This window comes from Polypterus senegalus, chromosome 13 (assembly GCF_016835505.1).
Source record: "Polypterus senegalus isolate Bchr_013 chromosome 13, ASM1683550v1, whole genome shotgun sequence".
Lineage (NCBI taxonomy): Eukaryota > Metazoa > Chordata > Cladistia > Polypteriformes > Polypteridae > Polypterus > Polypterus senegalus.
In genome coordinates this window covers 75,282,766-75,309,579 of record NC_053166.1, presented here as the reverse complement: position 1 = coordinate 75,309,579, position 26,814 = coordinate 75,282,766, and the positions used below count along the sequence as shown (strand labels likewise).

Here is a 26,814-nt window from a genome sequence, read left to right as displayed (position 1 = left end):
AATTATTACTATTCTTGGGAGGTACAGTGATAGTGCTACTCTCTCGCAGTGTAGGAAAATGGAGGTCACTGCATGTTCTTCCAAGGTGCTGCAGTTTCTTATCACAGTCCAGACACATGTAGGTTAAGTCTGTTGGTGTTACTAAATTTGGCCCTATTGTTGTTTGTGTGTTCTATATGATTAAAAGCACTATAACTGAAGCCCAGTTTCTTAAGATATGTATTTGTGTGCTTTGTCAAGGCAGAATTTTCATGTAATTTTTTTTTTTAACATTAAAAAAAAACAATAATACAAAAAGTCAAGTGTGTATCTAAAGGATTTACATACACATCCAGTACCGCATTTATATACTACTTTCAAAGATTTTATGAAATAAAAATTACATTTAAAGGTTTAAAATTTTGTACTACATGGTTCACAACGATACGCCACATGGAATATATGTTGCACTGGTGTTCATTTTCTTAATTTATACGTACTGATATAGGTGTATGGCAGAGAGAGGAAAAGGAGAGGGGAGGGTGGTTAATGGCAGTCCTGCTGCAATGCTAAAGAAAAGTTGTAAAGGTAAAAATTATTCATATTTCTATAAGAAGATCAAATCAATGTCATATCGCATAAGTGCTAAATAAGATATGTTTGAGCTCTAAAACCAAAGTAAGTTTCTAGTACCTCTATATTTAACTTGCTGGGCTGTAACTACTATAATAACAAAATATATGAAACAGAAGTGGAATGATTATCTCTACCCATTATTCCAGTTTGTCGTATCTTCACAAACTTGCGCAAAGAATGCAACATAACCATACAAGTAATGCACGATGTCAATTTTTAAGCAAGATATCAGGTATGGAAAACTTTTTTAGCATTCCAATAGCAAAGGTATAGATAGAGCACTGTTTTCCAATGTGTTTTTTGTAGTGCCACAGTTTTTTTTTTTCTCCTCAAAAAATTCCAAGGCACACTGATTCTACCAGTCGCAAAAGCATTAAAGCTCTTAGACATGCTAAACTGTGGGGGTTTGAGACAGGAGGCAGAAAAAAAAAACAGCTCAGAGATTGCCATTCACAGTACAGAAAGTTGTGTGCCCACTGTCCCTTGGCTTTGTCAGAGTCACTGGTAAACACATACCCAGGCAGGTGGACCCACAACACATCTCCTGGCTGCTAAAGTGCTCTCCAAGTGCTGTGTCTGCAAAATAGCGACCACAGAGTTGCTTTTATGTTGACTTCTCCAGGTAGTCCCGTCCTCCGCGGACAAGACTTAATCACCTAAGGAGCCTGTATCTGTCAGGTCTAGACCCAAGGGCACTACACTGCTATTTCCATGGCACAACAGTTGAAAAATACTTGTGTAAAGACTTGTGTCAAGATTATGTAAAGAATAATTATCAGGTCATTGACGGTGATGAGCAATTGAGTGTAGTATTTGTGGACTTTTAACACAAGTTTTAATGTATGTCCATTTAAAAGATGCTTTTACTTTCAATCGAATCAGTCTTAAGCAGTGTGTTCAAAGTCAACAGTGATTTCAATTTGTTTTTTTTTTTACTTTGACATGTCTATGTCTCATGTGCTGTGCTAATTTGATAAGTAATACTTTGACCTCGTTTTCTATTTACCTTCTTTTTAACTAGGAAGGCTTCCAAGTTTAGGTTGTATTTGCTCAAGTAGTGTTATTTTAAAAGTTCAGGATTAAGGCCATTGTTTAAGTTTAAACTATGTCATTATATATTTTTTTATTCCTTTGTGTTGATTGTACATTAATTTTGTGATTCAGTTTTTATTTGCTTCATGCTTTATGTATGTATTAATTAATAGTTATGTGTATTATTATAATTATTATGTATTAATGTATGTTGGAGGGGTTGATATGCAAAAGCCTGCCACTTTTTCCTGGTTCACAAATAAGTTTGTTCAGCATACACCATTTCTGTAATACTGTTTTCATTCAATTTTCATTCATTGATCAGTTGTGTGGTAATAGGTTCCTGCTTAATCCATCTGTCTACGCTACCAGTCAGAAGAGTTAGACACCTCCATCTTTGCAGTTTTTATTGCGATCTAAGCAATTCAAGTCCCAGAATAGTATGAAATCGTACAAAGGTAAGTGGTAAATTGCCAGAGTTTTAAAAATAAGGTTTAGGTTGTACGAAAGGCCTTTTTCAGGGAACAAGTAATTGTTAACAACTTGCAGCTTTTCTGCAGCAATGAAAAAAAAAAAAGAATATGAATTCTCAGATAACAGCATCAAGTTAATTAATGCCTTGACAGTTTGTCTCAACTTTTGTTTATTATCTTACAAATGCTCTATCTGTATGAAAGCAGTGTTGTAACAAATTGTGTTGCTACCCACTTTGAGGCATTAGCTGGACAATATTGTGTCATTCAGTCATATCACTTTAAAAATACTCACTGCATTTTGGAGGTCAGTAATGAAGGAGTAGTAGTAAAGGACCAGATTAATTGTCAGTTTTAGACTGAAATACTTAAAGGAAACAGCTACTCAATGACTGTTCTTTTAATATGTAGATCTAAAACTTCTAACCAGACCTCCTCCTTGAACTGTGAGCCACTGCACAGTAAGCACACCCAGATGGAATCAAGTCAGTAGTTTTTTTTACATCTTTCATATAAGTCTAATATATAGACATTAAGGTATGGAATGAATTCAGTCAGTGCCAGTGAGCAGTGTTAGCCCCAGATAGTTGGATGCACAAAAAATCCATGTCCAAAGTTTATTTAAACAAAGCATAGATTTTGCAAACTGGAACCCGGAGCTTTATCACAATCTACAGGAAAAAGTACTGAAGTATGCCATTTTTTAAGACTACTGTATTCCAAGATGACATTTATTGTTAGCTGAGCATTTCACAAGAGTTCATTACAAGAGTACCTCAGCACAGTGGAAATGAAACACTTAACTGAGTTATAGCAAGAGAGAGGTGAAAGTACAGAGTATCAGATAAATATGAAAGAGCACTTGGGAAACGATTGTGAACTTGTGTATTTAGCAAGGAAAGTGGAAAATAGTCTTCAAAGAGTTTTTGTTCCAATAAATGTGTGACACAGTAGAATCAGATGCATAGAAAATTAATTCTCTTCATGGGTGGGGGTTGATTTGTTTTGAACCTAGTTTTGTTAAACTTGCTTGTATAGAATGTTATTTGATTTTAATAAAATCAATAAAATGCTTAAAAAAAGAAATAGAATTCTTTGATTCTTTGATAACGGCAGGCTGCAGTGTAAAGCTGGGTATAATCATCTCTGTAGAGTCACCAAAAGAATGCTGATATCAGCATGGTAGCGATGAATGTCCAGGCATACCATGGGGTACTCAAAATGAAGTTGGCAGGGCTGCCGCATACAAAACTCCAGAGTAAATGTTAGGGTAGCACCCCTCCAAGATAAAAAAAAAAGTTCTGAATAGTAGTCTTGAATTAAAAAAAAACAAAACACAGTGAAAGAAAGGGAGTAAATTTTACTTAGGGAGGAGTAGCAGCAACATGCAAGAGCATACCCTCCCAGCTGAGACTACAGTGCAATATTGTCCAAATAATGTTTCAGAGGGTGCAGCAGCATACTGGCACTACAATTATTTAGACAGAGGGGGTAGGTAAGTAATTAACAAAAGTTGGGAGAACTATTAGAATTGTTCACATAAACTTTCATTTTATAAACTTCCATTGCTGCAGGAAAAACTGTAAGTTGCTAACCCATTATTTATTTTCTGATAAGGTCATTTTTGTGCGACTCCAAAAACGAAATTATTTTTCAGTTTTTGTAACCTAAACTTTTTTTTAACCCCTAGCAGTTTACTACTTACCTTTGTAATATTTCATGTTATTCACTGAACTTGAACGTACATTTCAAAATTGGGACTGTTTTCAAATGCTTAACCAGTAGTGAGTGTATGTAGATATGTGTATGCATATTTAAACAAATCCTTATTTTTTTTAAAAATTGGAAACTACTATAACTTTGTTTATTTGGAGTACAAGAAATTCCACAGATTTAAAAATCAGTTAAGTAGACATCTAAGGCAGAGAGGAGAATGACAGAATATAATTTTCTGCTCTACTACCAGGGTCCACATACATTTATTACGAGGCTATAGAACTAATCTGACAAAATGCATCTACTGTGCCCTTCTTAATGTATGGGACAAAGGCACATGTTTCTGTGCACCCACTACACAGTTTAAAATTACAAATCAAACCATTCAGATATGATTTAGAGTGCACATTGCAGACTCGCATATAAGGGTATTTGCATAATTTGGTCACACCATATATAAATTGCAACACTTTTTCTACAATGTCCCCCCATTTCAGTGCACCAGTAATGTTTGGGAAAATTGGCATTACATGTGGTTGTGATTACTTAGGTGTGTTTCATTGCTTCGTTAGTGCAGGAACAAGATACCTAAGCTTGCTTCCTCTAACAGACTACGTTTGGAGTCTGTATTTGTCATTGTTCAACATGAGAACAGCTGTGTCAGTGAAAGTCAATAAAAGCCTGAAAGACAAGAGTAAAACCATTCGAGACATAAATAAAACCTTAGGATTACCTAAATCAACTGTCTGGACTACCTGGAACAAAGAATACACTGGTGAACTCCGTAGACCTCCATAGTTGATGGCAGAAGAATTTTAACTTGAGTGCCTGTCCAGCAGATCAGAAATGTTATTTAGAAGGCATATGTGTGAGCGTCAAAGACTACTATCTGATAAATACTTCATACAAACAAATATAAAGGTCATACTCCAAGATGCAAACCTCTAGTTATCCACAGAAAGTTAATGGCTAGATTAGAGTTTGTGACAAACTACTTGAAATAACCTGCAAAATTCTGGAAAAAACTCTTTTGGACAGACAAGACAAACATGAACCTGTATTAAAGTTATGGCAAAGGCAAAGTGTGAGAAGAAAAGGGACTGCCCAAGATCCAAGTATACCATCTAATCTGTTAAACATGGTGGTTGGGGGTATTATGGCTTGAGCATGTATGGCTTCATGGATGATTTAACTGCTGATGGTTGTTGCACAATGAATTATGAGGTGTATAAAAATACATTATCTGCTCAAATTCCAGTAAATGCCTGCAAATTAACTGGACAGTGCTTCACCCTACAACAGGATAATCCCAAATATACTGCTGAGGCAACACAGGATTTTTTCAAAGCTCATTTAAATTCAGTTGAGCATGCCTTCCTTTTGCTGAAGCTAAAACTTAAGGAGACAAGCCCCCGAAAATAGCTGAATATGGCTGCATTAGAGGCTTGCCACAGCATCACAAGAGAAGATACCTGGAACCTGGTGATGTCTATGAATTGCAAACTTCATTGGATACAGGGGATATGCAACAAAGCACTAAATATGACTGTTTTTTTATACATACCATTGCTTTGTCCCAAACAATATTTTGGATGGGGGTGTGGCATGTAGAAAAAGTGTTGTCATTTGTACATAGTGTGACCGAAATGTATGCAAATACCCTTAAAGTCAGCAATATGCACTTTAATCACTGAAATATTTGATTTAAAATTTAAACTGTACAAAAGAGAGAGAAATCAAGGAAAAAATGTATCTTGGTCCCAAACATTATGGTGGGCGCTGTATATCTGATTGGTTATCCATGGACAGGAAATCCTGCCCTAACTTTTCCTTGTGTGTTTTGCTCTGCACACCATTATCCAATAATTACCATCAATTTACCAGAAATCTGAAGATTCACCTCTCTCTCACGTACCAATACAGTACACATTTTAAGGCTTATTACTGTCATTTGCCCCTTTCAAGACATTAATACCATTTCCATAATCCTTAAACCACATATTTGTAATACAAAGAAGGTGCTTGACATGTATGTTTATATATTTGGAAATAACTGTGCCTTGAATATATCTATTCATCCATCCATCCATTATCCAACCCGCTATATCCTAACACGGGGTCACGGGGGTCTGCTGGAGCAAATCCCAGCCAACACAGGGAGCAAGGCAGGAACAAATCCCCGGGCAGGGTGCCAGCCCACCGCAGATATATCTATTCATCAATAGCTATTTTGCGAACATGCGAGTTATTGAATTGATTGAAAATACTTGCCCAAGTTTCTTAACTATCCTTCATTGTTTACTGTGGAAACTGTACCATCTAGAAATGTTGAATATACAGACTGCTAGATGATGATTGTAAGCCACCTGCCTCTCAGAGTCACTTGTTTTAGAAATATACAATGCTAGGACCTTATTGGAATAAACATTTTACTTTTCTTTCAGGCAGTTTTGTATGCTCATTAATCTATAGCCTTCTAACAGCACTCTTGGAAAGATATAGGGCATCCTGGTCTGTTTAGCGTACCATTTTGTTACTGCATCCTTCACCAGAAAAGCAAACAAAAAGTGAATCTGAATGATTTAAAAAAAAAAATAGTTGTCTGAAACTGACATGTAAAATCTTGTACACATCCAATTTTTACCATAGTTGACTAATCCATCTTGTGGGTTGGTAAGATTTTTCACTGCAAACCGAAGGAAACCAAAGCTGGTATTTTTTTTTCTTGTGAATGCTACTGGCTTTTCCTTGTCAACTGTTCAACAGCAATTTATTTTATTTATTTACAGATGTATTTATTTAATGATTTATTTATTTCCAGGTTTATAAATTTCCAGACTTATTTATTTACAGATTTCTTCATTTCTGTGTTACTGAGGTGGGAAGCCCTAGCATTAAAAAACATTAAAAACATATCTCTGGAAATAAATAAATCAATATATCGTTTGTGTGAAAAATAAATCTTATCTTATTTAGTTGAAGTCAGAAGTTTATATACACATTGGATGAATTCTTTAAAACTACAAATTTAGCATATCATTTAAGACATCTTTGTGCAGGGAAAAAGTCATTTTTTTCCAAAAATGTTCAGACAGGGTGTTTCACTTCTTATTAACTATATCACAATTCCAGTGTGTCACAAGTTTACATACACTTTGTTGACTGTGTGTTTAAACAACTTGAAAAATTCCAGAAAATGATGTCAAGCATTTAGACAGACAATTAGCTTCTGATAGCCAGTTAGCCTAATTGGAGTTAACATGTGAATGTATGTTAAGGCCTACTATCAGAACTCCGTCTCTTTGCTTGACATAATGGCAAAATCAGCCAAGACCTCAGGAAAAATTGTTGACCTGCACAAATCTGATACATTCTTGTGAACAATTTCCAAACTCCTGAAGGTTCCACGTTCATTTGTATAAGCAATAATACACAATTGTAAACACCATGAGACCACACAGCCATCATAACACTCAGGAGGAAAACTCGTTCTGTCTTCTAGAGAAGAACATACTTTGGTACAAAAGTGCAAATCAATCCCAGAACAACAGCAAAGGACCTTGAGAAGATTCTGTAGGAAACAGTTAGACAAGTATCTGTATCCACAGTATAACGAGTCAGATATCAACATAACTGGAAAGGCTGTTCAGCAAGGAAGAAGCCACTGCCCCAAAGCCATCATAAAAAGACAGACTGTAGTTTGCAGTGGCACCTGGGAGAAAAGATCTTGTCTTCTGGAAATGTCCTTTTATCTGATGAATCCCAATATGAAACTGTTTGGCCTTAATACCCATCATAATGTTTGGAGGTAAAAGGGTGAGGATTACAAGCCAAAGAACACCATCCCAGCCGTCAAGCATGGGGGTGGGATCATTATGTTGTAGGGATGCATTACTGCAGTAGGAAGTGGTGCACTTCACAAAATAGATGGCATCATTAAGAACTACAATGATGTTCAAATACTGCAGCAACATGTCAAGAGATCAGCAAGGAAGTTAAAGCTCAGTAGTTAGTGGGTCTTCTAAATGGACAATGAGCCCAAGTATACCTCCAAAATTGTGGCAAAATGCCTTAAGGACAGCAAGGTCAAAGTATTGGAGTGGCCTTTAAAAAGCCCTGACCTCAATCCAATTGAAACTTTGAGAGCAGAACTGACAAAGTGTGTGCAGGCAAGGAGGCCTTTGAACCTGTCCCAGTTGCACCAGTTCTGTCTGGTGGAATGAGCCCAAATTTCAGTAACTTATTGTAAAAAGCTTGTGGAAGACTACCCATGATAAACAATATAAAGGCAATTCTGCCAAATATTAACAAAGTGTATGTAAACTTTTGACCCACTGGAATTGTTATATCTCTATTATAAAAAAAAAAAAATCTTGGAAGGAGACGACGTGATTTTCTTGGAGACACTTTAACATCCCGTGAGACGAGGCAGTGAGACAAAAAGACAGCTGCTGCACAGGCTTCTAAATGATCGACATGCAGTGTGACAAGCAGAACATGCAGCTCGGCAGCAGCAAGACACCAGCTGATCCAACCACATCTCCTTAGTGTGTGTTAAGAAAACCCTTTTTTTTAAAGAATTCACCCTAAGTGTATGTAAACATCTGGCTTCAATTGTATGTATTCTTTATTGATGGCAAGGATTTTTTTTATGTATGTCTACCAATATTTATTTATTTATATGTTGTTAAACTGTGCAAATCACTTTACTAAGTAAAAATATCACACATTTTAAAATTAAAACCTATTTAAACTTTCTTTTATTTACAAAATGCACAACAACACTGCATTACTTGACACAATCATGTTTTTGTTTTGTTAATAAACTAAGATAAGCAACCTATTGTCCCATACCTAGATGGTTACTTTATTGAATGCCACTGTGTGTCTTTCAGGTCTAGGGATATTAAGCCATAATGTTTCTGAATAGATTTTTGACTCTGTTTGTGTACAATTTGGTATAATTACCTGAAATCTGATGCTTCTATCAATTTGTTATTTTGGTGGCAAAAAAAAAATGGAAACATATTTATAATGTAATTTTGTTTGACTGGAGTACATTTAGTGGCATATTGGTAAATTCCTTGCTTGGAAAGTAGATTTAATTAAATATGATGGTTTAACTCATTCAAAAGAGCTATTGACAAAATGTTGAGATTCCTGGAATATTACAACCCCGTAGTTCCTTTTCATCATGTATGCAAACCATAAGAGTGGGCCTTAGTTTTGTGTAATTTTTGAACTAGGAACAATTTAATTAATCAGTTCATTATTTTCATCAATGCAACAATTTTCTCATCTTTGAGAATTCTCAGTTTGATTTGTTTATAAAGTAAACTTGACAGTTTCTGGATGCTTCATCTTATGTACCCTGCAGTTTGTAGGTCTAAGACCACTGTATAAATTGAAAATGCCTTGTAATTGTGCCTGTCCATACAAATTCTGCTGCATGCAATACAATAGCAGATATCAAAACAAACCTTCTAAATTGGGGTGGGCAACATAAGTCCTGGAGGGCCGTAGTGGCTGCAGGTTTTTGTTCCAACCCAATTACGTAACTAGAAGCTAATCCTTGCCAATCTCAGACCTTATTTCATTTTATTGTTTGTTAGTCTGCAGTGTTAGGTTCTTATATCATAGAGTAGTCTTCAATATCATCCAAATGATTAGAAGTCTAAAACGGTTCATTTTCTGTCTGTCACATTTTAATAAACCAAATAATGCATAATGAATCCACACAGGTATAAAGGGAAATAAGTTAAATGGAGGACTTATTGCTAATAAGAAACAATTAAAAACTGTGAATGCAAAACTGTGAACACTTGCTACCTTATTATGTACTGTAGTCTGACCTCTGTAATCTTGCAAAGAAAACCTATTTCAGCCACTTGCATCCTGGAATCTTTTTGCTTTATTATCAATTCAGCCATACACAGTTGTGCAGTACATAGTGAAACAAAGCAGCATTCCTTCAGGACCATGGTGCAGACATTGCAAAACAACGCAAAGACAAACAGTTGTACAAACAAAGACAGTGCAGCGCTGAACTGTACACATTTATGGTATCTAAAGGTGCAAAAATTAGAAGTTTGTGCCAAAAATTGACAATATCTTAATAGAAGGAACAGATGTAAATATGACACTGGAAGTAACAGTCAAGTCAAGTTGGGGAGCATGCACCGGTACAGTGCATTGCCGCACCTACCATATGACAAAACAGCTCAGGACCCTGGTTGGCAAACCCCCAGGCAGACACACGGTCCAGTCCCACCCTCCAGAAATGACCGTCTATCTGCTGCAGCCAGGTGTTACATGGGCGACCCCTTGGCCTTGTCCAGCCACTCGGGTCCCCAACATTGAGGATCTTACGAGCTGGTTCACCCTCAGGGAAACGCTCCACGTGACTGTTGTGCCATAATTGACGCTCCCTCACAATGCAGGCAATGTGCCTCATTCGGGACTCCATGAGCAACTGCTCATTTGACACAAAGTCAAACCAATGGTACCCAAGGATTTTCCGGAGCGAGACAGTACCAAAGGAGTCCAGTCTTCGTCTCAGGTCACTGGCTAGCGTCCATGTCTCACAACCATATAGCAATAAAGGAAGCACCAGTACTCTAAAGACTTGGACCTTCGTCCTTTTGCATAGATATAGGGAGCACCACAAACCCCTTTCCAGAGACCTCATGATCCCCCTCCATGCTCTCCCAATCTCTCTATTGACTTCATACGAAGAGTCACCAGAGACATGAATGTCACTGCCAAGGCAAGTAAACCTCTCGACAAGGTTGACACACTCTCTGCAGACAGACACACTGCTGATGGCTGTGCATAAGAGGTCATTAAAAGCCTGGATCTTGATTTTTATCCAGGACAATCGCAAGCCCAGACACTCAGACTCCTCGCTCAGTCTCTCAAGAGCTCCAATCAGAGCCTCTATTGACTCAGTGAAGATCACAGCATCGTCAGCAAAGTCAAGATCCGTGAATCTTTCTTCACCAACAGATGCCCCACATCCACTGGACCCCACGACCTTGCCCAACACCTAGTCCATACAAGCATTGAACACACCCCGATGAACCCTAGAATCAACTGGGGAAAAAAAAACACAGAGGTTCTGCCTCCACTCTGCACAGCACTCACAGTACCAGTGTACAAGCCGCTCAGCCGGCAGCAACCTCGAGGGGATCCCTTGGACTCTCAGGATGTCCCAAAGGACAGCTCGATCAACTGAGTTAAATGCTTTACGAAAATCGACAAAAGACTGCAAAGAAACTCTGCCGATATTTGCGTTTTGCGCTCCATGAGAACCCTCAGTGCCAGGATGCAGTCAGTGGTAGACTTCTTAGGCATAATACTCAAAGTAGCCAGCCCAGTGGGTCACAACTGCAGTGTCATCCATAAGGACCGTTCCATCAGCCGCCCTGACTGTGACCCTCAGAGGAACAGATTCAGATGTGCATAAAGTTTCAGTTCTTCTGTAAGCAGGACGTGGGTCGCTAGACTACAGATGGTGTGTCAGTTGCGCACAGATTCGTCTAACAAACACCTCTTTATCTGACCTCTGAACCCTCACAGCCATCCTTCTCAGTTCCCGGTACAGACCAGAGTTGCCATTGAGCCATGCACTGTGACTCCTCTCTATGATATCTAGGGTGCCCTGCGAGATGAAACACCTCCTTCTGGGACTTGTCGTGGAAGGTCTCCCACTCACATTAGGATTGGCAGTTGCACCCAAATCCGCAAGTTCCTCGCACAAACTGTGTGTAAACTCGGCCAGACTGTTTCTAACAAGTCCAGGCTCATTTTCCTAGTAGGTGGTAACCTACTGGACCTAAGCTGGATCCTAAGAGTACAGTTCTAGGTCCATAAAAATTTAGACAGAGACACCTTTTTTCTAATTTTGGTTCTGTACATTACCACAATGAATTTTAAATGAAACAACTCAGATGCAGTTGAAGTGCAGACTTTTAGCTTTAATTCAGTGGGTTGAACAAAAAGATTGCATAAAAATATGAGGCAACTAAAGCATTTTTTTAACACATTTTAGGAGGTCAAAAGTAATTAGACAATTGACTCAAAGGCTATTTCATGGGCAGCTTTAGGCAAGTGCGTCGTTATGTCATTATCAATTAAGCACATAAAAGGCCTGGAGTTGATTTGAGATGTGGTGCTTGCATGTGGAAGATTTTGCTGTGAACAGACAACATGTGGAGCTCTCCATGCAGGTGAAAGAAGCCATCCTTAAGTTGAGAAAACAGAAAAAACCCATCTGAGGAATTGCTACAAAATTACAAGTAGCAAAATCTACAGTTTGGTACATCCTGAGAAAGAGGGCAAGCACTGGTGAACTCAGCAACACAAAAAGACCTGCATATCTACGGAAGACAACAGTGGTGGATGATCGCAGAATCATTTCCATGGTGAGGAGAAACCCCTTCACAACAGCCAACCAAGTGAACAACACTCTCCAGGGGGTAGGCGTATTGATATCCAAGTCTACCATAAAGAGAAGATTGCATGAAAGTAAATAATACAGAGGGTGCACTGCAAAGTGCAAGCCACTCATAAGCCTCAAGAATAGAAAGGCTAGATTGGACTTTGCTAAAGAACATCTAAAAAACCCTTCACAGTTCTGGAAAAACATTGTTTGGACAGATGAAACCAAGATCAACCTCTACCAGAATGATGGCAAGAAAAAAAGTATGGAGAAGGCGTGGAACAGCTCATTATCCAAAGCATACTACATCATCTGTAAATCACGGTGGAGGCAGTGTGATGGCTTGGGCGTGCATGGCTGTCAGTGGCACTGGCACTACACTAGTGTTTATTTGATAATGTGACACAGGACAAAAGCAGCCGAATGAATTCTGAGGTGTTCAGAGACATACTCTCTGCTCAAATCCAGCTAAATGCAGTCAAATTGATTGGGTGGCGTTTCATGATACAGATGGACAATGACCCAAAACATACATCCAAAGCAACCCAGGAGTTTATTAAAGTAAAGAAGTGGAAAATTCTTGAATGGCCAAGTCAGTCACCTGGGGCCTCATGTATAAACGGTGCATACGCACAGAAATGTTGTGTAAGAACTTTTCCACGTTCAAATCGCGATGTATAAAACCTACACTTGGCATAAAGCCACGCACTTTTCCACGGTACCTCATGCCTTGTCGTACGCAAGTTCTCCGCTCGGTTTTGCAAACTGGCGGCACCTAGCGTCAAAGCAATGGTACTGTTCTTGTGTGATTACTCATTATTTTCATGACGCGGCTTTATAAATACACAGAAACTAACCGCATATTGTTTATTAGTGTAATGCATCTGATTGTAATTAACTTGTAACAATATAATGGTCCAGGGAACAACCATAGTATTCCAAATGCCATAACTGTTTTAGCGTTGTTACTCTCACTTCTTCTTCTTCTTTCAGCTCCTCCCGTTAGGAGTTGCCACAGCGGATCATCTTTTTCCATATTTCTCTCACTGCACCACTCGGAGTATTTATATCACTGTATCTGAGTGTGAATCACAGCAGCAGCTGATCGGAAAGAGAATTATCGGTATACAGCATTAAGCACACGCTGTCTCTGCCACGGCAAAACGTTTCAAAGCCTTTCCTGTATGGACCTCGCGGTTCAAAACAGTTTAATCCCAAGAACTTTAAATGCAGCCAATCAATTGCTCCTTGTAGAACTGTTTGTACTTATAAGTACAATCACCCCACTGTAAACTTGCACTATAGTTATAATATCGCACAACCTGAGCCACTTTATAAAGCGCATATTTACATATGATGACGATATCATTTTTAAGGTGAAATGCAGCAAAATATGTTTGTTAAATTATACAGATAAAACTTTAACTTCATTTAAATAATCTATATTCTTCACTGGGAGTGTCTTTAAGGATAGAATAATTAAACATGTACTACGAAGATATTTCAATGTTCTTTAAACGTTTTGAAGAATCGACGCTAAGCTTACAGATGGCTTAACGTCTATTACAGAGCTGATTGTATGGCGATCAGTTACTTGGGGAAAGAAAAGCACTGACTGCAGTGATGGCTACGCCAATATATATTGAATATAAAACAGAAAGATAAAATAACAACACAGCTAAAAATGCAGCGACAAATTTCGGCAAAAGTTAAATGCTTGTGTCATGAGCACGAGGCGCTAGTGTCTGCAACATACGTGGCCATCCACGTGCATGACATTGGCGGCTAAGGAGCCACCATTCTTCCTCTGCCCAGTGCCACCACAAGCTTAGAGCCGCCCTGAGTACTGCTGCAATAAATTATTTCATCAAGTGAAACATGTTTAATAACGTGCTTTAACTCCTATCATCATGAAATGACATCACGTATACATTTCAGTATTTTAGTTATTCAGAGAGCTGTAATATCACAAATGTAATGGACTCTGTGTCCAGTTGGAGAAAGAGAGCCGGTTTAAGAAGCAAGTAGTGATTCACACACACAGAGCACATAGAAAATCAAATACAAAACAAAGCATTTAACGTGCTACTTTAATTACGATGTGATTTTAGAAACTGGTTAATTAAACAATTTTAAGATGAATTTTTTGATGTTCTACTTTAATGACAAAATAAACTACGTGATTAAAGTGGAAATGTCGAGATTGAAGTGGACATTTCGTGCTTTTTCCCTACCGTGTGGCTTTTTTCTCTGTACCCTAATAAGCTCCTTTCATATGACACTCAGACAGTGGGCTTACAACTCGGCTTTCCACGGCGACTTTGATATGTGACTTCTTTTTTATTTCCGGCACTGTGCGATTTTGTGGATGTGAGCTTTCATGTTTCTCCAACACGCTATGCCACTCGATCAACTTCCTTTTGTTGATTATACCACGGCTTATTTGAACAAATAGTATGTTTTTCCTTAGCCTCCACTTGGTATTCGCTGAAATTCTTAAGTTTCCCCCCGTGCTTTTCCCATTGTCTTTTCACAGAAGGCTGCGCTTAAGGGCGATTTATATTGATTTGCATATTCAAATAGGCGTAATTCTGAGAGGATTTGGGGCGTTACATAATGCGCGTGCACGAGCGTTAGTTTTCACACTGATCGGGATTTATGTAGAGGAAGAATGTGGAAGTTGGAGTACGCACAGATTCCTGCATCTGGATTTTTCTGTGCGTAAGCACATTTCGGCTTTTGTGCTTATGCCATGTTATAGTGTGAGTTCTACGCACGGCGTTATACATGAGGCCCCTGATCTTCACTCAATTGAACATGCATTTCACTTGTTGAAGACTAAACCTCTGACAGAAAGGCCTCAAACAAACAGCAACTGAAAGCCGCTGCAGTAAAAGCCTGGCAGAGCATTAAAAAGGCGGAAACCCAGCATCTGGTGATGTCCATGAGTTCAAGACTTCAGGCTGTCATTGCCAGCAAAGGGGTTTCAACCAAGTATTAGAAATTAACATTTTATTTCCAGTTACTTAATTTGTTCAATTACTTTTGAGCCCCTGAAATAAAGGGATTGTGTTAAAAAAAATGCTTTAGTTGCCTCACATTTTTATGCAATCTTTTGGTTCAACCCACCGAATTAAAGCTGAAAGTCTGCACTTTAACTGCTTCTGAGTTGTTTCATTTAAAATTCACTGTGGTAATGTACAGAACCAAAATTAGAAAAAAGTTGTCTCTGTCCAAATATTTATGGACCTAACTGTAGCAACAAGAAGTCTGTGGTCAGAATTCACAAACTGGGCACTTCTGTAAACCCTGTAGTTTTGCAAGAGCCTCTGCCGTCTGCCCATGAGGGATATGATCGATCTCCTTCACTGCACCACCAGTATTGAAGTACCAAGTACAAAGAGGCAGCTCGAGGTGCTGGAACCAGGATCCAGTGATTTGCAGCCCCTGACCTTTTGCAAAGTTGAGGAACATGGAACCAGACCCATGGGGACCGAGACCAAGACAATCCTCATAGCCAGCCCTGTCAGTGCCAGTGGCTGCATTGAAGTCACCCATGACCAGAGGAGTGTCACCTCGTGGGTAACCATCAACCACCAAGCAAAGTTGCAAATTAAATGTCTCCATCACTAAGACATTACTCACCGCTGTCAGAGCATACACTGTGACAACAGACAAGGCACACAGGAAGGGCCGTAATCTGAGTCCCATAATATGCTTGTTGAAAAGAGTGACATCGGACACCATCAGAAGAAGCTAATCCGCTACAGCAACAGCTACTCCTCGAGTATGACAGCCATCAGAGTGACCAGAACAATAAAAGGCGTATCCACCTACAGAGATCTGGCCAGTCCCAGGTCTGCACACCTCAGAGTGCCGCCACTGAAATGTGGAATTTATGCAGCTCCTCGAACAGCACAGGAAGATAATCATCTTGCCAGAGAGACAAGACAAGACATTCCATACGCCTACCCTGATGGGCTGCCTCAAATTGGGACCCGAGTGCTGCTGTGCAGGGGGCGATGCCTCAGCACCACACCAGTTCTGATCCCCAACAGACCTGACCCGATTGGCTTGGAGATGGGGCTCCCGAGGGCTTCCCCCCATCCCCTTCATGATGCGAGCAGCCTTCCTTACTCCCGCGGATAGCAAAAAGGAGTGCTTTGTCATCTTGAAGCTGTGGAGAGTGTTTTTTTACGGTGGCCGGAGTGCCAATCCTGACACCAACCCCATGATTTCCCTGCAAATTGGAGGACTACTTGCAGGGCCGGATGCAGTTTAACGTCATGCCCATATAATAATAAATATAAAGACATTTATCTAGTTGAGTGGGAAAGTGTACACACAATAAGTGTGTTATTGGTCTAGTCCTTGAGTGTTTAAGAGTCTTGTAGCTTGAGGGATGAACCTACTATAACATGGTAGTAAAGGACCAAATGCTTTGATGCCTTTTGCCAAACGGCAGGAGGGTGAATCGTTTCTGAGGGGTGTATCAGGTCCTTCAGAATGCTGGTGGCTTTGCAGATACAGCATGATGTGTACATGTCTGGGATGGATGAAAGAGAAACTCTCAGCTGGTCCTTACTAATCTGTTGCAGGGTTTTGCAATCCATGATGGTACAATTCCCAAACCAGACAGTGACACAGCTGTTCAGGATGCTTTTAATAGCCCCTCTGTAAATGGTGTTGAGGACAGGGGGTGGGAGATCTGCTTTCCTCAACCTTCACAGTAAGTAGAGATGTTACTGGGCTTTCCTTGCTATGGAGCTTGTATTGAGGGACCAAGTAAGGTTCTCCATCAGATGCACACCAAGGAATTTAGTGCTCTTGATAATCTCCTTGCTTGAGCAAAATATGTACAGTGTAGAGTGGTTGCTTCTAGTTCTTCTGAAGTCAACAACCATCTCCTTTGTTTTGTCTATGTTCCGAGACAGGTTGTTGGCTTTGCAGCAAGTCCATTAACAGCTGCACATCCTCTCAATATGCTGACTCATCGCACTTGATGAGGCACAGCACAGTTGTGTCGTCAGCAAACTTGATGATGTGGTTCAAGCTTTGCTGCACAGTTGTGAGTCAGTAAAGTGAAGAGCAGTGGACTAAACACACAGATCTGTGAGCACCAGTGCTCAGTGTGGTGGTGCTAGAGATGCTGCTTACAATCCTGACTGACTGAGGTCTCCCAGTCAGGAAGTCTAGGATCCAGTTGCAAAGGGAGGTGTTCAGGTCCGGGACTGGACACAAGTGGCGTCATTATGTCTATGACTATGGTTATTGTTGATGGTGGTCGTGTATTATTATTTATCCTCTTTGGTTCTGTAAAGGTAGAGAGAGAGATATCAGTATCGCAATTCAACTCCCCCGTCGGACAATATATTGCTCACCTCCGGGCTTGTTGACTGCCTCCTAAGCGCATGTGTGTGACACACTATTGATTTCTTGGTGGCTCCCCTGTCTGCTTGACATTATTTGTTTTTGAATTCAGGATGTAACCAGTACCTACATCTAGAATTTACTACTTGAAGAGTCATCAGTTTTAGTAGTGTTAAATGTCTTTACTATTAATTCAGTGTTTGACTTTTTAGTAATTTAAATTCATTTTTTTTTTTTTTTTATGGATGTCTGTGTTTACCGTTGGGTAAATCGTAATATATAAAAGCTAATATATATTAGTTTATGATGAGAACAAGCTACAATATTGATTTAAATATATTTTTTTTATTTGCTGATATTTTCTTAATTTTCCTTCAGGTTAGAAAAATTATGTTGATGTCTTTTGTTTATACATATGATTCTAATTTAATAAAATACATTTTTTTGGCCAGAGATTAAAACAAATAGCAAATAAATAAAATACGAAAATGTGCGTAAATTTGAAACAATATTTATTGGTCAAAATTGCAACCAGTTTATGCATTTCGAACGTAAATTGCATTAATAATCACAAAAGATTATAGAAGTGCAGGTCACAAGGGTGCAAACAAAATTGTAATAGACATAAATATGGAGTTATGTGGGAATGTTGTAAATTTAGTCACAGCAACAAACAGATATTTAAAAATGTCACACTATAGTTGCATGAACACACCTATATAAGTAAGAAAAGGAAGACATTCTAACAGTAGTTGAGAAATAATAAACAATAAATAAGAATTAAATACAAATTATAGCAGAGATACTCCGCGTTATTGTAGATACGAAATATAATCTGTAATGACCTGTAAATATCTCTGGGTTTCATTATATTTTGATTAGGGCTGTTAGTTGAATTATTTAAGTACACAGGATTTGTTGCAACATGTTAAGTTTCTGTGTAAATTGGGGGATGCCATAAGAAGTGAGGAAAAATGACACCTTAAATTAAAAAATCAAGTAAATTACAACATGCAAATTTTCAAGGCAGCTCAGCCCCTCCCAAGGCACCCCGTCTTCAGGTAAGATGTAAACTCTACAATTAAATTAGGTGACAAAAGGCAACTGTGCTGTCTGTAAGAAAGCTAGTACTTAAAAAATTTAATACAGTGGGACACAAAATTTTAACAATGGCATACTACTAGTAATACAGCGTTTAATGTGATTAATAGAATAACTCTTGAGTTTAGTTGATAATGATAAATGTTTTCATTACAAAAACGTCTAGCAAATAATTAAACTTGTTAGAATTACAGCATAACTTTTAAAGATGAGTTTGATTAATCACATCTACCTCTTTCCTACAACAGTTATGAATAGATACACTTATATCGTCATTCTATAAGCTCACAGAGTGTAGAACAAAGTGTGCAGTTGATTTTTACAAGTTATATATACACTTATTTTTTATTTTATTTTGTTGTATTAATATCGTTTTTTATAATGGTTTAAATTAGGACTTGGTTAAAATAAAACAATACTTTTTAAATCTTATTCAATATTTTTAACATATTATTCTTAACCTTTTTTAATCTAATTCAGGGTCCCAGAAAGACTGAGACTTTTCCTATTTACTATTTTGGATGTAAAACTAAACAAAGCACCAATCCACTGCAGGGCCTGCTTTTGCACACACTTATTCTCACACCGGGCCTATTTAGAATCACAGTTTAACGAGATATGCATGTCTTTGGAGATGTGGGAAGAACATAGCTTCAAACATGACAAGAAAATCTAAACTGCATGTTGACATGACTGGATGCAGGATTTAATCCCAAGGGACTGGATCTGTAAAGCCAAAGCTCTAACTATGGCACCACATTTTCAAGAGGTGCAAAAGTTAATATTTCTGTGCTAATAAGCATGACCACAATGTTTATACATGTGAAATCTGCTGTTTCTTTTGGATTTTCCAAAATCGCTATACATCACTAATTAATGAAGCTAATCTTCCAGAATACTACAATATATTCCTTAAGCATTGTAAATGCCTGATTTCAAAAATCACTAGTTAAATAGCTTAAAGCACAATGAGGAGGGCAGTTTTAACCTGTTTTTTTAGCGATGGAGTACTAAAAACCTAAATTTCTCTATTTACATTGACTTAACTGTAATAGAAAAAGTATTTTCAGTTTGAGCCTGATTTAATTTAGACTTCTATTAAATATGATCCTGTAAGGCAGTAATATAGGAAGTGACAGCTGTCTGCATTCTTTAGTTCCACAAGAGTGTAGATTTTCTACGTGCACTGCAAAAAAACTAAGAAATAAGATATAAACACTGAATTTCAGGAGAAAATGACTTAATATTAGTGAAATTATCTGTCCATGCAGCAAGATAATTTTACTTGCCAAGAAATCTTAAAATAAGTTAGTTCCAGTCTAGAAATAAGAAAGCTCTGGTGTTCAAAGGTTTGAAATACAGTGATTCCTCGCTATATTGCGCTTCGACTTTCGCGGCTTCACTCTATCGCAGATTTTAAATGTAAGCATATCTAAATATATATCACAGATTTTTTTGCTGGGTTACGGATTTCTGCGGACAATGGGTCTTTTAATTTATGGTACATGCTTCCTCAGTTGTTTTTCCCAGTTGATTTCATACAAGGGACGCTATTGCAAGATGGCTGAGAAGCTACCCAATCAGAGCACGTATTACATATTAAATAAAACTCCTCAATGATATGATATGCTTCCCATGCGGTGTTTTCCATACTTGAAGGCTCAAACCGCACATATTGATTTTTGATTGTTTGCTTTTCTAGCTCTCTCTCTCTGACATTCTCTGCTTCTGACGGGCACTCTTTTGAAGAGGAAGATATGTTTGCATTCTTTTAATTGTGAGACGGAACTATCATCTCTGTCTTGTCATGGAGCACAGTTTAAACATTTGACTAAAGGGTGTTATTTCATGTCTAGAGGGCTCTAATAATGTTAGAAAATGTATTTAGAAGGTCATAAACAGGTTTTTGATGCTCTAACTGTGAAAATATTTGATTTATAAATAAAGAATCCTACTTCGCAGAAATTCATTTATCGTGGTAGAGTCTGGAATGGATTACCCGCGATAAACGAGGGTTTGACTGTAAGTAGAAAATGCTGTTTTTTAGAACAAATTACTTGAGATTAGACTTTATACAGTGGAAATACACTTAATATTAGAAAATAATTTTTAATTCAGTTGTTTTGCATTCTTAATTTTAGCACACTGAAAAATGAAGGCCAGGGATTAAGTAAATCTCTAATATAAGTGGAAAATTCTTAATACCAGTGGAGAAAGAAAGTCTTGTTACTTGAAACAAGTTATCTCATCTTGAAATAAGTAGTCCAATATTTAATCTCAGTGCTTATATCTTAAAACAGGAAAATTATTTTACAGAAATCACAGAATAAGAAAAAAATATACGATTATTAAGAAATAAATGCTTGAAATAAGCAAAATTATATGCCAATGGGGTGAGATATACTGACTTGGATTTTTAAAAAATCCTGAAAGTAGTTAATTTCAACACATACTAAGCTATATTTGCATGATATATGCAATAAATTTCAGTCCACCTACAAAAGAATAAGGTAAAAGTAGCACAGTGCTGTCATTTAGGATGGTCTTCATTTCAAATTGAAACCAAATATTTTAGCAGAGGTTTGAATTAGGAATTCATTCCTACATTCAAGACACATAATTAATATATAATTTCCTGATATATGTTGGCTTCCTGAATAGATAAAATAACTTACAATAAAGACATTATCATTAGCATTGCTCTTTATTTAAGTATTACATCAGTATCTAACAGCACTACTGCTGTGTTTACAATACAGAAACAGAGAAAAACATAAGCACATGAAAATTAGTTGACACAGGAAGATTACCATGTATGTAACACAAAACGTCTTATCCATATCATTATTGTACATTGTAGTTCAGGACTGTCTCATCCTGTCACAGTCAGAAATGCATAACAAACTTAATTACATAAACAAAATTTTAACAGTGGTAACTTTGCCAAAAAACAGGACAAAGAAAATACAACCGAACATGTTAAAATTCACAAAATATCAAATTATTTACAATTTATCTAATTGATTTTCTAAATATTATGGTAATTATATACAAAACATCATAGACATGCATTTCCTGTTCTACATTTGGCTCACACAATTTTTCTTCTAGAATATTTATTTTCCCTTCAAATTGTGTCCAGTAATATTTCAGTTTGAATTGCAGAGAGGACAGCAGCAATGCACTTAGGACATGTTAGATGTAGTGCATAATAGTATGCCATAAGGTACATGATACCTTCCTACAACGTTTCTTGATGGAAAGTTGTCAAATGGTCACTTCCAATAGCTCGCATGCTGTTATCTTAGTCCACAATAAGGGCAGCGCTAGACAGTGGTCAGTCTTTGCTGTAGAAAGGCATCAGCATTCATGGAGGTCTTCAAGACAAACAAAAACCAACAAAGAAAATAGGCAGAATTTATTTAAAGATTTATTATACATTTACTTATTTATAATACTGAATTAATGTGCTAATTTTAACAGAAGCAGTTATACACAGCTTGTAATTGAAAATAGCAAAGAAATCACTAAAAATTGAAGATTGTTATATTCTGTTGAGCCCTTTTAATCAAACCGTTTAATGTATAATGTCGTTCCTGTAGCTAACATTAAAAACATCCCTGAAAATTGCTGCCAGTCACATAATGACAGAATTGCAGTATTGCCTTTATTTATTTTTCTTTTAAGCAATGTAAAAATGCAAAGTTTTACCTTAAGGCTATGAACTAATGCCTCATGTTTTGTTTCCCAGCTTTTTTGTAGAGAAAGTGAAGGAAACATGGATGGCAGAGCTCTAAACATGGCCCTGGCATTTTTTACTAATGAAAAAAAAAAACAAACAATCTTATTAAATATCTTATGCATTATGTTCTAATATAACTCAAACAGTCTCCTTTTAATGAAAACAACAACATACAGCAAGCTTTAAATTAAGAATGATTTATAACAAAACTGATATGATGTCTGGTATTATTTTTACCTACTAATATGCTAGAACATGAACAAACAATTGAAATTAACCTTACATAGATCATACTTAAAGTTTTAAGTATTCTTTAAAATATTCCTTCATTATTTATACCTAATAAAGGATATTGTCAGTCAGTTTATTATTCGGTTGTGTCTTAAAAAGATGCTAGACAAAACTATTTACAATGCTAATAAATGGCCTTTTGAAAACATAATTAAAGGGAAAAATTTATTTCAGAATAACACAGTACAACTTTCTAGTACAATGAAGATAAGGGAACCTGGAATTCACAAATCAGTAGTTACTGGCAAAGAGAGCAGTAATAATATTTTGCATGGAAATTTCACAAAGTTTGGCTTACTATAATATAGACTTGGTCTTTATGGAAAAAATGACATAAAGTGCAACCTTTTGTGCATCAACTGCAAAATATCATAACTTTAAACAACTTCAATTTGACTTTCATTTAGGCCTATCATGCTGCAACACTGAGTAAAGTGCATAACTAACTATAAAATGACTTTGAATAAAATATGCATGACAAATGTTACCATCATCATGCATATGTGGACGCTTCAGGATCTTCCTCATTACTCCATACAGCTGTGCTTTTCCATAAAAATTGGTCCATCTGCTCTTAACTTCTGTGATGTAGTTAAGATTATTCCAAGGAAGAATACAACACATTTGATCCATTACCTATAAAATAAGCACACTCTAAGCCATCACATATTTTGTTTTAAGAAACCATTTTCAAAAATATTTCTGTCAAATGTCTGTGTTTTATGTACTTACATGATCCAGTTCTTTAAAGCATGGGTAAGCCTCCCATATAATCTATAAATGACCTCTGTGCATTAAATTCATGATCAAGGAGCTGGGTAACTGCAAATTTATTTGGCTTTGGTTTCTTGTAAAGGTCCTGTAGTGTTTTGTATCGCCTGACCTGTATTTAGTAGCTGTCAACAGCTGCAAAAACATATAAATGAATAATCCAATCAGTTGTGTTTTCTAAACAGTCTGAACTAAGATGGGATATGACCATCTCTATTGTGCACTTACCAGATGGTTCACATTCTTTCTCTACTGTAACTTTTTGGGTACGACTAGAAGTTGACACGTTAACAAGTGTCGCTGAAGCAATAGAATTCCCCGAAGATACAGTGGAATCAGCCTCGCCTGAATTCTTTACTTCAGCAGCATCAGGCTTGTCTGTGGTGATGCCGAGACATCTCTTTATTTATTTATGGCATACAGCCCTGTCGCTTCTGAGGTGTGCAGATATTCTGTAGCCTTTTCAGGAATTGTTTAAACACAGGTTCCTGTAATGAGATTACACTCTTTTAAAAAGTGTGCAAGTGAATACAAGGTGTGACTGCTCAGTCTAATATCCCCTATAAAAACTAACACTTGGCCATAAATTTTGATCTTCAGCTGCACATAGCTTTGGATAATACTTATGTAATATATGTTTTGCCATTGAAGAAACCTCATGTTTGGAAGTATATTTGTCTAGTGTATGGGCACTATGTTGGTCACTGTATATCTAATTAATCTACACCGCAGATCCTTTGAAAGAATACAATGCTCCTCTTTCCCTATGCGCTGCAGTGTTTTCTGACCACCTGTAACTCACTGTCACTATGAAGTATGTATCTGGGGCTTGGTAGTTGAATGATTTTAGAGGGGCTGGCTACTCTTAAATGTTTTCTGGAACATCCTTGCTCACTGGATTGAGGGGTAGGTGAAAGACTAGCATTTTTTACAGTATTGCAGTATTACAGTATTGCATTCAGAAGAGGTGGGAGATGTGCAGCTGTCTTGTAAGTTATATTGCTGCAGAGAAAACTGCAGCTCCTGTTAAAAAACAAATACAGGAAAAGGACATTGAAAATAGTCACCAGTTATCAATAAACTGTTTATGAATTATGAAATTTGATGAAGCCTGACAAATGGAAATATTTACTTTTATTTAATGTAAATGAAATTAGTAATCAAGGACAGCATTGCTCAAATATCTGATCGCCTATATTTCCATTGTTAAAATTTTTAGGTAACTAAAAACAAGATAGTAGTCATCTTCTTTACTTCCTGATAAAATACAGAAACAATATGTGCTCAGTTATCTATTGATATGGAGTATTTTAACAATATGTTGTACTGAACTAAATAAGTACTACATGAGTACTGTGAAATTCTTACTTCTGTGTGCTAATTAACATGTAACACGCTATCTCTGGCACCATGATGAAGTTTATGAAAACATTTCTAAATTAATATAGACTTTGTATAAATGACAAACATACATAAATATGTGTTTACACAAAGATTCATATGGTGAGGTGATCATGTTGGAGCAACAGCCTTGATGGATGCATGAGCTGTCCTGTGCTGAGATGTGACATTTCAAACTACTGAATTATGGAACATTTTAATTGAGAAGGACCAAGCCCAAGTTTCTACTCTTCAAATTTCCACATCCATAAATATATATTTATGTTGTCATCACTTTCATATCATAAACATCCTCCTTTTCCCTATTATCATTTATATTTTTCCCCTGCTTGATCTCAAATATCATCAGGACATGGACACTTCTGACATAAAAGTTGCTACAGAAGCCTTTAATCTCAACAAAAAGAACATAGCAAAGGTGATAATAAGTACATTGTTTACTCAACAATACTTCTTAAAATAAATTATGCTGACCTCTTGATGTACTGCTGGCCATGAGGTTTTCTTCGAAGGGAATGTTCAGATCTTCACGTGAAAGAGTCCCTAGAAGATCTTCTGTAACATTTGCAACTTGAAAGCAACAGAGAAGACCAGTAGTTCATTCATATTTGGATGTCATCTGCACAATTACCGGCAGCCATTTCCAACTCAGGTTTTAGGCTTTAAGTGCTAAATTTTTATAAGTTTAAGAGCTTCTTAAAAGATGGTACAAGTGCAAATCATGATACCTTTTTATAAATGTTTTATATTTTGTTTCCTTTCTAAACAAGTATATCATACTGAGGTTTTAGGCAAGTAGAGATATCCTACAGAGGTGACTTTACCATGTTGCCTGATCAAGGACACGATACATACGACTTACTAACTTAGAGTGTATAAAATTAGCAGGGCGTTAACGTTTCACTCAGACTGGGGCCTTCACCTGTGCCATTAAAGTAATAAAGAGCACTGTCACACTCAGGACTGGCTCTAGAATATAGGCAAAGCTGTACAGATCGCACCCAAACATTCGATTTTTTTATATGACGCGCTCATGTATGGTATTGATAACGAAGTTAAGAGGGATAGGTGCTCCCATTGCAGTTTCAAGTGCAGCGATCATTTTATATTCGAGCAATGAGCTTACAATTGTGGATACCTCAAAATCGATAAAAATTTAGAGGCCAGTATTTTAAAATTATTAAGTTTTTCTTTAAAGGTATCTCAAATAGAAGCGACTTCGGTCGTGTTCGCTTTTACTATCGGTAATAGCATGAGGCACGTGCAATGCAGTTAGAACTTGGCACATTTTTAAAAGATATATTTCAATTTATTTTTAAGCAAGCAGAAGTCTGTATCAGAACGTCTTCAACAACATTTTTAATAAATCACGTAACAAATAAATCAACGACATTTAACTAACATTTATTTCATAATAAAACTGTATATATGAAATCTAACAATGATGGCACTCGATAAAGAGAGTCCAGTGTTGCTGCGCAGCCTCAAACCACTCATTAATGCCTAAAATGGCAAGAGAAGCGCTAAATGTACCAATATGTTCGAATGCAAGAACTGGGTGCAGTGGAAGTTACAATTCAGGTAAGTGTTTGCTGGATAAATTGCAAGGGTGAAAACCGGAAATTAAAAAATAAATATTTATAACAAACACCTTCATTTGTTTTTAAAATTTGATGTAATGGTTACACGAAACTAGCTTGCCCCTCTACTTCTGTTTTGTGTCGTAATGATTATAGGTATCAACGTGGACAGGTGAATTCTTGTGGATTCATAAAAACAGAATGCACTGCAGCAACAGTAAATGTCAATTAGAAACCTACCTTTTAATATTTCCAGTTTGACTTCGTCAAGTGACTCCTTTG

At 37.1% G+C, this 26,814-nt stretch overlaps 1 protein-coding gene and 1 long non-coding RNA gene across 2 annotated transcripts in view; one reads left to right on the top strand and one right to left on the bottom strand.

The window, feature by feature from the left end:
• si:dkey-151g10.3 (serine/threonine-protein kinase WNK3) overlaps window positions 1–26,814 on the top strand; it is a 321,517-nt gene that overhangs the window by 255,419 nt on the left and 39,284 nt on the right. The gene's annotated exons all lie outside the window — the stretch shown is intronic.
• Window positions 23,291–23,870, bottom strand: LOC120542868. The gene is made up of 3 exons (XR_005636246.1): window positions 23,780–23,870; window positions 23,513–23,686; window positions 23,291–23,416 (listed from the first exon to the last, which is right to left on the bottom strand). It is a non-coding gene; the product is annotated as an uncharacterized LOC120542868 (long non-coding RNA).